At 47.8% G+C, this 13,338-nt stretch overlaps 1 protein-coding gene across 1 annotated transcript in view; it reads left to right on the forward strand.

Moving 5' to 3' along the window:
* The first annotated feature begins 642 nt into the window (after nt 1-642).
* Nucleotides 643-13,338, forward strand: part of PLEKHG3 (pleckstrin homology and RhoGEF domain containing G3) — a 39,959-nt gene continuing 27,263 nt past the window's right edge. Inside the window, exon 1 of the mRNA XM_053673274.1 lies at nt 643-918. The gene's annotated coding sequence lies outside the window, so the exon portion shown is untranslated. The remainder of the gene's footprint in view (nt 919-13,338) is intronic.

The following is a 13,338-nucleotide window of genomic DNA, read 5'->3' on the forward strand; positions in this document are numbered from 1 at the left end:
CCGTTTTACAAAAATGGGGGTCCCCTCTACCATGGATTTCCGCATCTTTTTCCCTCACCTAACAGTCTCTTGGTGGACTCCCTCCAAGTAATCGGCTTCATCTCTTGTCAGCTTCTCACAGGCTTGGATTTACATCTGTAAAGAGTCACGGGAACCGAATCTTGGTGAGGATTTCAAGACGCGCCTCCCTGACTCACAAGAGCCTAGGTGACCTGGTCTGGTGGGTTCAGGACCCCCAAATCGGATCCCAACAAGTACCTCACTTGAGAAGGACCCTTTCCTGTACGTCCAATGGGGGACGTTTGGGCTGTCTGGAGCCCTCTCGGGAGGCGGTGGTGATACGAAGATGTGACAACCGGTTGACCTCCACCATGTGCGTCTTTGTATCTTGGAGCATCTAGGCTGCCCCGGAGTGGCCGGCGCTCTTCGGGACCCAAACGGTGGGGCTCCGCGCCCGCCCCACCTGCGGGCGTTAATCATCTGCCGCGCTAGAGCTCCGCCGCCCCTGCAGCCTCTACCCCGGGCTACAGCTCGCCGCGCTGGGAAGCTTCCCAGGCCCCCTTGGAGTCGCCAATTGCTGGATTCCAGCAGCGGCCCGAGTCTCCACCCACTGGAAAAATTCCTGCTCCGTCCCTCCCTCTCTCCTCCCTCCCGCCGCAGCCCGGGCTCAGCCCCAACTTCCTGCCGGGCTCTGGGAAGCTGCGCGCGGGCTGGGGGTCTGCGGGGGCCGCGCTCGCTGTTAACCGGGTCCCTGGCTGCGTCCCCGGCCGCCAAAGGGCTGGCAGTGGGCGGGAGCAGCCGGCAGCCTCAGCCCCTTCCGAGAGCGACTTTCAAACTTGCGCCCGCGTCGCCGCCGCCGCCGCACCTGGGAAGCCTCGCGCGCCGTGCGTGCCGGACCCGGCGGGCGGCCACCGCTCGGTGAGTGCCCTTTGGTTCTCCCCTCGCCCTCTGCCCGTGCAGCGGGCGGAGCGGCAGTGCCCAGAGGCGCTCCGACGCCCCCACCTTCCGGGGACACCAGCCTAGCCCCCTGCGGGGTGAGGACTCCGCGCGGCCGAGGAGGGCCCGGGGCTGCGGTGGCTCCTCCCAGGCGACCCTCCGGGCCCAGGGCTGGAGAGCCCGAGGCTCGGGCACGGAGACGTTTTCTGTCCTTCAGCCCCCACCCCGGAAACAATAGGAGTGACCGCGCTGGGTGGCTCCCGAGAGGCTCAGTTTGAAACCCGCGAAGCCCGCGAGGCTGCGCCCACCCACCCCACTGCGCGCTCTCTCCCCTGAGGTTCGGTTCTGGCCCCGGACTGTGGGCCCGGCGGGCAGGGGAAGGTCCTGAGCCTCTGGTCCTGGGAGCCTGGGAGGCGCCAGCAGCCTGTTCCGGATTGTGCCACACGGTACTGGCTCTTGGGATCTCAGCTCATGCCGGTGGAGGGATTAGAGCGGAGCCACAAGCGGGGTGTCCGGGAGCGGAAATTACTGAGGCCTCTGCCTGCCATCGTCTACCTTGACCTCGCCCACTCCTCAAATCGGTTTGGCTCATTTGCTCCATATTCTCAGCCCGTTGGTTCAGAAAGCTAGGATAACGAGTGCAAACTTGAAAGTTAAAGAAAATTTTAGATACCTACTTTTATTCTTTGGAGGGCTTTTGCAAAACAAACAAACAAAAACAAAAAAACAACAACGGAAGAACGGACTGTGAAATATAATGGTGGGAGGCTGGATTAGTGTGGCCCCGAGGCTGGGGGGCGGGGGGCGGTGTTAACGGCTGTTGTTCTGTCTCTAAACACACTTGTTAAACTTTGGCAAATAATGGGGCCTGGCCTCTGCTCTGGGGCCCCCAGGAGGCGATCCAGACCGCAACACCCGACAGGGAATCCGGGGGTTGGGGGTTCCCAGTCTCTCCAGCCCTGCCCCGGCATGCAGCCCAATCACACCGACCTTGTTCAAGAAATAAGCAGGGAGAGTAGTGACTGCCCCCAGAGGGCTCCCTGCTGAGCAAATCACCTGCTTCCCCTCCGGAAAGTGCCTTTCCAGCCCCTCCTCTGCTGTCCTGGGGGTGGAATCTGCGTGACTTAGCTGGGAGTACCTCACCTCAACCATCCCCAGCGGAAAAACTAGGAAGTAAGAACCAAAAGGTGTACCTCTTCTCTGTTATTCACCCCATTTACTGCTGCCCTGGGACGCTGCATCTCCTCCTTCTATAGATGCTGATAATACTTTTGCTGCCTCTGCTCCTTTAAGGGGAGGGTTGGACACTCTGTGGGCTACCTGGGTACCTTGTTCTGGGGGTGGGGCAAACCTAATCCTAGAAACAGAGAGGGGTTTACAAAAGAGCTTGAGGGCCTGTATTCAAAGTGTAGCAGCAGGAGAGTGGGAAGAGCCCCAGCTTGGGTGCCCAGCACAGGATGTGGCCTGAGATTTAGATCTGGCTCTACTGCATGGCATCCAAGGTTGGTAGAGTCTCTTGGGCTGGAAGGCATCTCAGACTAGCCTATTCCACTTACATGAAGGCAGCAGAGCCCTGTTTCGTGAGGTGATTTGAACCTGGTCCCTGGTGGCCAAACCCGGACCAGCACTCAGATCTCTCCACTGTCTAATCCATACTTTTCCCCCATGACCTAGGCAGGTCACATACCTTTTCTGACTCAGTTTTCACATGAGTAAAGTAGGGTACATGCCTGCTCTTCCTCATAGAGGTTGCGGTGAGCCACCTGTGTGGCAAGTGCTCCATAAACTCCCATACAAAATAAAGGGCTCAGCTCTGGCTCCGAGGGGCCCTCTAGAGCTTTATAATTTCCTGGGTTCGTCTCACATGTGCCACAAGGAAGGGTAGATACCAGGAGCCAACGGTGAAAGTTTACACCCCTGGCCTGTAGTCTCTCAGCTCGAGTAAACATTTGCCTTACAAAATCCCAGGGTCACTGTGTTTACACTGGAGGAGGCCAAAGGCCATGGCCTGAGGGAGGACGGGTTGGAGGGGGAAAGGACCGTGTTCCAGTGTGTGGCTCACCCCTTGACTTCTACCTCCCTCTCGGAGCCTTGTGCAGGCTCTGGCTCCCAACGTGGAGGGTTGCTGCAAGCCCAGGCTGGAGCTGGCTAGGGAGGTTAACTGTGGAGCCATCTGAACTATTTTCTGCTGTGTTAAGGGTTGAGGGGCCTCTGGGCTTTGGGAGTGTGTTGCCTTTGCAGCTGCACTGAGAGCTGTTTTCAGCTCCTCATTTGCCCCCCTCCCCCATCCCAGGCTGCCCCTCCGGCTCAGCCCGCTGCTCTGTTCCCCCTCTCAGCCCAGCTGCAGGTCCATAGGCCTTTGTTCCGGCCTGCCCTCCCCAGCAGAAGCCCTCAGGCTGGGGCCCTGGCAGCTGGAAATCACTGGCTACCAGGGAGGTTGTACTGGAGTGCAGAGGACCTGGCAGACCCTCATTTACTCCAGCATGGCTCAGTTTGGGGCCCCCAGCTTGCCTCTGGCCAGGTTTTCTCACTGTCTTTTCTCATCCCCTTTGTTCCCCTGAATGGGTGGATTATCCTTTATTTTTTCCTATACTCCTGCCTGTTCTATTTTAAATCATTCATTCATTCGACAGTTTTACTATATATGAGTGCTAGGCAGAGGCAGAGGAGACACAGTAGTGAACAATACACACACACACACACACACAACAATCATTGACCTATGGAGTTGAGTTCTAGTGAGAGAAGCTGACAGCAGGGTAAATAATTGAAATAGAAAGCACTTTAGTGATAAGCAGAAAAAGATAAGAGGGAAGGTGGATGTGAATCATGGAAGGGATGAGATGGTGTTTTAGGTGGGGTTGTCTGGGGAGCGACCAGAGGAAGGAGTTTTTGAGGGAATTGCCTGAAGGAGACATTTCCCCTCATCTCTGATTTCCTTTTCTCGAAACCTTGTTCAGGCTACACACTGCAAACTGGACGCACTGGGGTTCCAGTCCAAGCCTGGCAGCTTACTAGTTGTGGTGCTACAGTCCTTCGTGCCTGTCTTTCCCGCATGTAAAATGAAGTTGGTCATCATACTTACCACGTATGGAATTGTGAAAATGAGCAAGGAGACAGATGATGTATGTTAAACGCTAGCACAGCCTATACAGGTGTTCAACAAATGATAGTCTAGTTATTTCTCCAAATTCTGTAGAGGTAGCCTAAGATATTTAATGCTAAGGACTGTGTATGGGAAGTTTCTATTTCAATTTCTTAGGCAGGAATGGGCAATTAGAGGGAGGTGAAAATAGAAATCCTAGTTATTACAGACTTTCTGTTTAGTTTTTCTCCATGACCTTAGACTCCTGGTAGTTGAAAATGGGGGACATGCAGGTGTGTGCTCCTTCCCCTGGTGACTGGCGGGGCTGTGGGCAGCCCGACCCTCTCTCGCTCTGGAATTCCCTGTTTCCAACAAGCCCTGCTGAATCACACCTTAGTGTCTGGCCTCTCCACTCTGCCTCACAGTGAGAAGGCTATCCACCACTCTGCCCCCATCTCCAGTGTCTATTAGATAAGTGTGCGGACAGTGAGGGGGAGAAGGGGGTGGGAGGATGAGGGAGGGGCTGGAGAGCTGGGCAGATGGCCGGAGGAAGCTGCTCCAGGGAGCCTGTGGCGGTGGCTAGAGGATTCTGATGAAGGCTCAGAGGCAGCCTCGAAAAAAGTTGTAGGAAGGGTCCGGGTCTACAGAGTCTAGCTCTGCTCAACTCTGAGCAGCTGTCAACTGCTTCCCCTCTCAGCTGGAGGTGTGACCTCGAAAGGGAGGAGCTCATCTAAAGCTGCAGTGAGCGGTTTCCTGGGGGCACTGCCCTGGCTGGGCAGTGGAGGGTGGGGCCCAGGGAAGTGGTCATCACCAGGCCACTCCCTGGAGTGCCCCCCCCCGCCCCGCTGCACTCTGCAGGCCAGCCAGGCAGGCCCTGTGGTGAAGGAACTTTCAGGGCCAATCCGATGGTGTGTGGAGGCAGCTAAAGCTAGATAGAATCTGGCCTCAGAGGAAGTTGCAGAGAGGGCTCTCAACAGCCCCAGACACTTTTGTCACAGCAGAGAAAATAAGACGGAGTTGATTAGCTTGTGATTGTAAGGAGGTGCATCTAGAGATGCCGGCAGCCTGTTTGGGGGTTGGCCTCTCAGGGGTAAAGCCTGGCCTGTCAGCTGGGTCTCCACTGTGTTCTTATTTTGGTCGAAAGCTCTCTGAGGGCAGGAACTCTGCTTGATTCCTCTTTGTTCCCACGGAGCAACCAGAACAGTAGTACAAGTGATCAGGGCGTGCTGAGCTTGCACTGGCGTCCTGTCCTGAGAGGAATCTGGGCTTGGTGGTTTCAGCTACTCCAGCTTTTGCTCCACAAAGTTAGGGGGAGGAAGGCAGTGGGTGGCAGTCAAGCCCAGCCCCTGGGGCATGTCGCCACATGGGAATGCACTAAGGGAGAGAGGGGCTTTTTGTAGGCCTCTTGCTGCCCTCTGGGGAGGGAGCCTTGGTTTAAGCTCAAAGAATGTTTGTTTTTTTTAAAGGACTCTTAAACCTCCCTACCGGGCCGAGCTGACTCAGGCTGGACATAGGACCTGAGCAACAGTAGAGGAGGACCAGTAGCGGCAATGGCGGCTGTGCATGCAGCCTTTGGGAAACACAGTCTGAGGCTTCTAGAAGTTGCTCTGATTATTGCTGGAGCCTGGTTGAGGATGAGAGAGGGTGCAGGAGGAGGGACGTCAACTTCACTGTTGTATTAGGAGCCCGAGAGGAGAGATGGGTTCTACAGGCACTGGGAGCTCTTAAAACACTCATGTTATTTACTATCCAGGCTGCGAGACTGTATGTATAAGCATGTAAATCAGAGTTTTTGAGTAATAGATGACAAGTGTTTATGGAAAGGAAAAGCGAACCAGTATTTAAGCTACATCTACCTATTCTGCACATTACTACATTTCCTGTGCTTGCTGTATTACAGTAAATATATGTCGAATAATAAATTTTTAGTATTTATTAATAACAAAACCATGTGATAAAACCATAGGAATTAAAGAAATTTTCATGCTCTTCACTGATGTTCTATTCCTGACTGAAAGGGCCCAGGATATAAGAGTCTAAGAAGGTAACCTGTGGTCAGCTGCTCTGGCGGAGGGGCAGGCACACCTGTATTCCTCCAGCCTGGAAAAGTGAAAGGGAGCCTGGGGTCTTTGGGCCCAGTCCACCCGGGCCTCCTGCATTTGCCCGCAAGTGGGCAGTTGGGTGTGCTTGTAGTCTTGAATAGAGTTCACCCCATAATATGTCCCGTAAAATCAAATCACATCTCTCCTCGCTTATTCTGGGCCCCGGCCACCCAGCAGCCAAGGGTAGGTGCATGCAGCCAAGTAGGTCTCAGATCAGCCAGGACTCAAGTCCCCTCCCCCCTTTTTTTTACACCAGTGCCCTCAGACCCTGTTTAATTTTTATGTATAAGCTGTGTCATCCTATTTCCAAGCCCACAACCAAAAGGAAGCTGCAAAGAAAGAGTGTAAAGAGACTGGCATTGAGAGGAACAATGACCACAGTGCAGTGGAGAGTTGACCGAGATCAAAAGGCTGTGAAAAGCCGGGAATCCTTTATTTAGGGGGAGTGGCTTGGCACACTTGGGCCCTTGCAGGAAATCATTTTGATCATTGATGCAACAACATGGGTGGACCTTGAGGATATTATGCTAAGCAAGATAAGTCACAAAAAGCTAACAACCGTATGGTTTCACTCATATGCAGGATATAAAACTGAAACTCATAGACACAGACAGTAGTATGGTGGTTACTGGTGGGAAGGGGGGTGGGGGTAGTAAAGAGTAAAGGGGGCCAAATGCATGATGACTGATGGAGGATGAGTTGGCTCTGGGTGGTGGGCACACAGTGCAGTATACAGATAATGCATCCTAGAAAAGTACACTTGGAACTTATATAATCTTTTTAACCAATGTCACCAAATGCACTTAATTTAAAAAACTAAAGAAAATTGTTGATGTTTGCTGGTAATTGTGACCCCAAGTCATCAAGAAAATGTTATATTATGTTCTGTTGACTCGGTTTAGGAAGGAACTGAATAGCATGTTTTTAAAAGATTCCCACCGTGGCTGATGTGACTCAGTAGATTGAGTGCTGGCCTGCAAACCAAAAGGTTGCGGGTTCGATTCCCACTCAGGGCAGATGCCTGGGTTGTGGGGCAAGTCCCCCACTGGGGGCGTGTGAGAGGCAACTGATCAATGTATCTCACACACATGTATGATTCTCTTTCCCTCTCTCCCTCCCTTCCCATTTCTCTAAACAATAATCAATCAGTCAAATCTTAGAAGATTCCCAATCAGATGGACTAAAATTTAAAAAATGTTGATACTTAAGTAATATCATTTTCTCAACAAGGCCGAATAAGTGGTGTGGCCCCACCCACAGTTAAGGAAACTCACAAGGTTCGTTGCTTGTCCAGAGTCCCTCAGCTAAGACTTGGGGATGAGTTGAACTTCTGAGTGACTCTGGAGCATGTGCTCCCAGCTCTGTAGGGACCCAGACTGTTTTGAAACTCCTCACTCTCTTGCAAGTGGGGCTTTTGGGGCAGCTCTCTGTGCAGCAAGCCAAGGTTTTACTGTGTTAACAGTAGAGCCAGGATGGGTCCGCCTTAATTCGGCTACACCCAAGCAGACTGCCAGTTCTTCCCAAGGGCATTTGCCCTAGTGGAAACAAGAAAGCTTTCAATACACAGACATTTTAAGCACCTGCCTGAGTGCCACACAGCACTTTCTGAGGCCAGAAAATGACAGGGAGGAGCTGCAGTTTCAAAAAATCCCAGGCCTCTCTTTCCATGAAGAGCTTTGTTCCTTTGTTTTGGGTCTGGATGCTGCTGAAAGATGCTGTGCTGTGCAGTCTTGGCTCTGGTTGTCCCCGCCCGTCCCCAGGGTGACAGGGGCTGGCCCCTGCGTAGGAACCTCTCCCACCATGTGCCCCCCATCCAGATCCGGCAGATGGTGATTTTACCATGTCTACTTCTCTTTTATTGTGGAGATAGAAAGTGACATTTGAAGCTTCCTGTGTTTTTCTCCTAATCCCCTTCTCTTCTTTCCCTTCCCAGAAGTTACATTCTTCTGAATGTGGTGATTAGCATTCTTATGCATGTTTTTTAACTCATTATTGTGATATGTAGGTAATTTATATGTTACCTTATTTAGTTTTGACATGTTAGATGCATTCTTCTTGAACTTGCATTTTTTATTTAACAATAGTGTCTAGATTTATCCATGTTGATATATTTACATCTAGATTATTTATTTAACTATCTATTGGTATGTATTGTGTAATTAAATCACAGTTTTCTTATTCATGGACACTTAGGTTTGTTCCTATTTTCACACCACTATAAATAATACTGTACACAACACTCATGTGCCAATCTTCTCTGTGCTTTTTAAGATGCTGCTGCCCCAAATAATGCCCCTGAATCATTCATAACCAATGTATATTTACCAATATACAAAGCCAATGTATATTTTTCCTGGGAACATGAGAGCTCCTGTTTCAGTAACATTTGGATTATATCTTTTAATCTAGTAAATATGAGATGGTATTTAAAATTTATTTTATAAATTTGTTTTTAAAATTAGCCCTCTGATTACAGGAAGGGATGGGTACTTTTCATGTTTATTGGCCAATCATGTTTGTTTTCTTCTGTGACCCTTTGCCCTTAACAATAAAAAAAAATTTTTTTTAAACTAGGTAATACATCCACGATCCACACCCCGAAAGGGAATACAGCAAAAAGTTTCCCACTTATGGTCCCTAGCTCCCCACCCCCCCACCCTGTACCATGTTATAGGTTCTTGTGTATTTTTTCCATTTGAATTGCCATTGTCTTTCTCTTGTTGATTTTTAGGAATGAAAAAAATATATATATTTAATAACTGTCTTTTGCGGGTCATATTTATTATATATAGCTCTGAATTGTCTTACCTTTATTAATGTCATTTTTCAAGGGATGTTTAATTTTAATGTCAGATTTACTAATCTTTTGTTTGGACTTACTGTGTCTTGTTCAAGAAATCCTTTCCAAGTCTAATTTTATAAATCTACATTTTAATATGTTGTTTTAAAGTTAAGTGTTGCTTCCTATCCTTACATTTTAAATTCACCTGGAATGCGTGTGTGTGTGTGTGTGTGTACTGTTTATCTTTTAAAATACACACAGCACTGGTTCTCAAGCCTGACTACACGTTAAAGGTCAAGAGGAGCTCCTGAAAAAGTGCTGATGTCTGAGCCTCATCTCAGATCAGACCAATAAAACAGGAATATTTGGGGGTTGGATTGAGGCATGGTTATGACATATGCCAGGCGGTGTTTATGTTCAGCCCATGGTGAGAACCACTCAGCCTGGAAAGATGGAACTGATTTTATTTTTTCCCCCCAGAGGACTGGCCAATTTTTCCAGTAGTAGTTATTGCATACTCTATGCTTTTCTTACTGACTTGTTACTTTTAAGATCTGACTGATTTATTAGTGTTTTGAGGTATGTTTTACATATTTAAAATTCAACTATGTAAAGTGTATAGTTACTGGTTCTTAGCATATTCACAGAGTTCTGCAACCATCACCACTATCTTATCTGAAAATATTTTTATTAAAAAATTTAAAAAATTGTGTACCCATTGGCCCTAGGCAACCACTACCCAATTTTCTATCTCTGTGGATTTGGCTCTTCTGGACATTTCACCTAAATGAGTTCATACAACATGTAGTCTGCTGTGACTATTTTCTTTATGTATATATATAGGAAGAAGCATAGCATACATAGGGTGCAGTACTACCTGTGGCTTCAGGCATCCCCTGGGAGTTGTGGAACGTATAAGGGGGGGGGGGCTATACTGCATATTAGTTTCTGGTATACAACACAATGATTCAATATTTGTATACACTACAAAACAATCACAATACGCCTGATACTTGATAGTGCCCTTCAAAACACAGAAAATCTTTTTCATGATTGTTTTGCCTATTCTTGATTCCCTGTATTTCTGGACAGATTTTAGGATCATCCTGTCAATTTCTACAATAATGCCACCTGGAATTTTGAATGAGTCTGTAGTTCAGTTTGGCAAGTATTGCCACACTGAAGAATGTTAACTGTCCTGATCCATGAACATGGGATACCGTTTCATTCATTAGGTCTTTAATTTCTTTTAGCAGTGTTTTGTGGTTTCCAGCACATCTTACATTTCTCTTATTAAATATATTTCAAAGTATTTTATGCTTTTTGCTGCATAAAATACTTTTGGGGTTGTTTTGTTTCTTAAATTTATTTTTGGATTGTTCACTGCTAGTACATAAAAACAGACTTGATTTTTTCATATTGATCTTGCATCATGCCATCTTGCTGACCTCTTGTGAGTTCTAATAGTTTGTAGTTTGTAGTGGATTCCTTAGGATCTTCTGTATATGTAAGATCATGTCATCTGTGAAGAGAGAGAATTTTACTTTTCCCTTTTCAATCCGGATGTCTTTTTCTTGCCTGATTGCCCTGGCTAGAATTTCAGTACAGTGTTGAATAGAAGTGTCAAGAAAGGGAACATCCTCGCTTTGTTCCTAGTCTTAGGAGAAAGCATTCCACTTTTTCCATTAGGTGTGAAATAGCCTGTGGGTTTTTTTTGTGTGTAGATCCTCTATCTAAGGTCCGGGATGTTCCTTTCTATTCCTAGTTGGTGTGGTGTTTCTCATGGAAGGGCGCTTGATTTTCTCAGTGTTTTGGGGGGGGGTCTGTTGAAACGACCAGGTAGTTTTGTACTTTATTGATAACCTAGAATTATATTAATTGACTTTCAGGTGTTAACCCACATCTTGTATTTCTGGGATAAATCCACATAGTCATCCTGTATACTCTTTTAAAAGAATATGTGGCCAGATTCAATTTGTTAGTGTTTTCTTGAGGTTTTTTTCCTGCCATATTTATAAAGGATATTGATTGGACTGCAGCTTTTTTTCCTTGTGATGTCTCATCTGACTTTGATATCAGGATAATATAGCTTCATAGAATGTGTTGGGAAGTGTTCTTCCCTCTTCTATTTTTGGGAAGAATTGGGAAGAATTATTAATTTTTCTTTAAATGTGTAGTAGAACTCACCAGTGAAGTCTTCTAATCATGGGCTTTTTTTTATTGGAAGTTTAAAAATGATTAATTCAGTTTCTTGTTAACAAGTTTCTTCAGATTTTTCATTTCTTCCTGAGTCAGCCATTGGTTTGTGTCATTCTAGGAACTTGTCTATTTCATCTAAGTTCTCTACCTCATTAGCATATAATTGTTCATGTTATTTCCTTATAATCCTTTAAGATATATATATATATATATATATATATCTCCTCACCTGAAGACTTTTATTTCATTGCTTTTAGAGGGGAAAGGAGAGAGGAAGGGAGGGAGTGAGAGAAGCATCGAAGTGTTGCTTCCCATTGGTGCCTGGACCAGGGATCTGGGATCCGGGATTGAACCCACAACCTAGGCATTGTGCCCTGACTGGGAATTGAACCGGCAACCTTCTGGTTTGGGGAGGAACCACCCGAGCCCCATTGGGCAGTGTTCTTTTTCATTTTTAATGTTCTGCATTTATACAGTGCATGGCATGACCGAATGTGAACTTTGAACCCTGAGGGTGGGCTTGCCCTCAGATTGGGTGAGCCCTCGATCTAAGGATGAGCCCATCTTTCGTTCTGGAAAATTCATATACGTTCTGTCTTTGAACATTGCCCTTCTGCATTCTTTCCTTTTTATTGTGGAATTCTGTGAACCTCTGTGTCTCTTGATAGTTTCTATCTCAGGATGATTTCCTCCACTTCTTCCCCATTTCACTAACTTGCCTATTGGGTTTTAAATTTTAATAATGTATATTTCATGTCCGTTTGGGACTTTAGAAAATATATATATTTTTAGATTTTTCTTGTATTTCTAGCTCTTGGAATACCGATTGTTCTGTCTTCTGACTCTCTTCTGGTGGTTTTTTTCACTGTGAGGTTTGTAATTTTTTACACTGAGGTCCTCTTCCGTGGTGGTAAGGAGTAGGATGCTTCAAAACTAAGTATTTCGGAAGTCTGCCCTTACTGGTGATGATGAGGTCTAGGACAAATCGTGTGTGGGTGTGTGGCCAAGGTCGGGTAGGGAAAAGATCGTCGGAAGGCCCTTCCCCCAGAACTTTGCGTGCCTGGCTGCTGCTGATCACACGGATCTCTCTTTGCTTAAGAGCCGTCTTCCAGGGCCTTCGCAGGCCTCCCTACCTAAGTCCCGGACCCCCGTCACACTCTCTAAGCTATTTGTCCACTTTTTGTGGCCTTCTTCTCAGCTGGAGCATCAATTCTGTGATAGCCAGGTTTGTCTTATTCATTGCTACGTCCTCAGCACCTGGCACAGGGTTTAAACTGCCAGTGACTGCGAGTGGGTTTGAGTTGTCCTGTTTCGGACAGGAAGTCTTCTCAGCCCCACTTCTGCAGCTTTCAGGCAGCGGAGAAGAGGTGAACGGTTCGGCGCCAGTTCCCGAACCTTTTTCTGTGTCTCCATGGGCGCTGGCTTTCTCTCCCATCCCGAGAGCCCAGAAAACACCATTCATCCTGCGTGCCTCAGCCTCCTTTCGGCTAGTGTTTCCACAGCTGCCAAGATCGGTTATGGGGGATTTGTATGCTGAAGACCTGGGGGAAGACAGGGTACAGAAGTCCAGGACGGTCTGGCCCTCCTTACCGTTAGGAGGCTGTATATGAGGTGAGCCGACAGGGCACTCACAGAACACGAATTCCTGCCGCTCACTGCGCCACGGTACAGATTAGTGCCCCTACTGTGAGACCTCACAGGTGGAGAGAGGCAGCCCTGTGCTTGTTCCTGGTCATCTTTTTTTCCCCTTTAGGGTGTGTGTTTTATTGAACTGGTCTCAAGTCTGTGTATAGGTAAGCCCACCTCAACCCACTCCCAGGGAGACCAAAAGCCTTCATACATCTCAAGTTGAGGGACCAGAAGGGGAACCATGGTAGCTGACCATTATGCCAGGTCATCTTAGGTGGTCACAAAAGTGGTTTGTGGAGGCATATATGAGTGAGTTATGAGTTTGGGTGACTCTGTTTTGGCCTCTTAGGTTGCCCCACAGTGCAGCCACTTGTTCAGGAGCCAGTTGTTACTAGCCCAGTGGCATTCCCATGAGGGGGCGGTGGGTGGCACTTTTCTATTCCATCCTAAGGGAGCTGGTGTAGGGGCATGAACTTCCCTCTTACCTCACTGTCCAGTCCTGGGTAAGTGAGCAAATAGCTCTTGATCATAGCGGTGCTATGAGGAGATTACACAGAGAATGTGTTTAGCACAGTGCCTGGTTCATCCAAGTAAAATGCTAGTTG

The sequence above is a fragment of the Artibeus jamaicensis genome, unplaced genomic scaffold (genome assembly GCF_021234435.1).
Source record: "Artibeus jamaicensis isolate MK-2021 breed Jamaican fruit bat unplaced genomic scaffold, CSHL_Jam_final contig_851, whole genome shotgun sequence".
NCBI lineage: Eukaryota > Metazoa > Chordata > Mammalia > Chiroptera > Phyllostomidae > Artibeus > Artibeus jamaicensis.